Source organism: Lytechinus pictus, chromosome 2 (assembly GCF_037042905.1).
Source record: "Lytechinus pictus isolate F3 Inbred chromosome 2, Lp3.0, whole genome shotgun sequence".
Classification (NCBI taxonomy): domain Eukaryota; kingdom Metazoa; phylum Echinodermata; class Echinoidea; order Temnopleuroida; family Toxopneustidae; genus Lytechinus; species Lytechinus pictus.
In genome coordinates, this window is record NC_087246.1 from 39,078,608 (window position 1) to 39,078,921 (window position 314).

A 314-nucleotide genomic window follows, 5' to 3' on the forward strand; every position below is an offset into this window, starting at 1 on the left:
CCGTTAGTGTAATTAATGAATAATTCATGAGCATGGATATGATACATGTTTCGGTTTCGAGCCAAAAAAAAAACGATAATAAACAGCATGGCGACATAAATACATAATAGAATAAGTATAGAAAACAATTATTAAAATCGATAAAATATTAAATTGCCAGATATGATTTAAATTGGAGATGATTTCCCACTTTGTCGAAATGGAAAGCTTGTGAAAAGATACGATCGCCCCCATACAATAATTAATAGGACGTTCTGTTTATAAACATGCCAGTCGTATTATGACGTCATTAAATCAGCTGGCTTCTGCGCGGC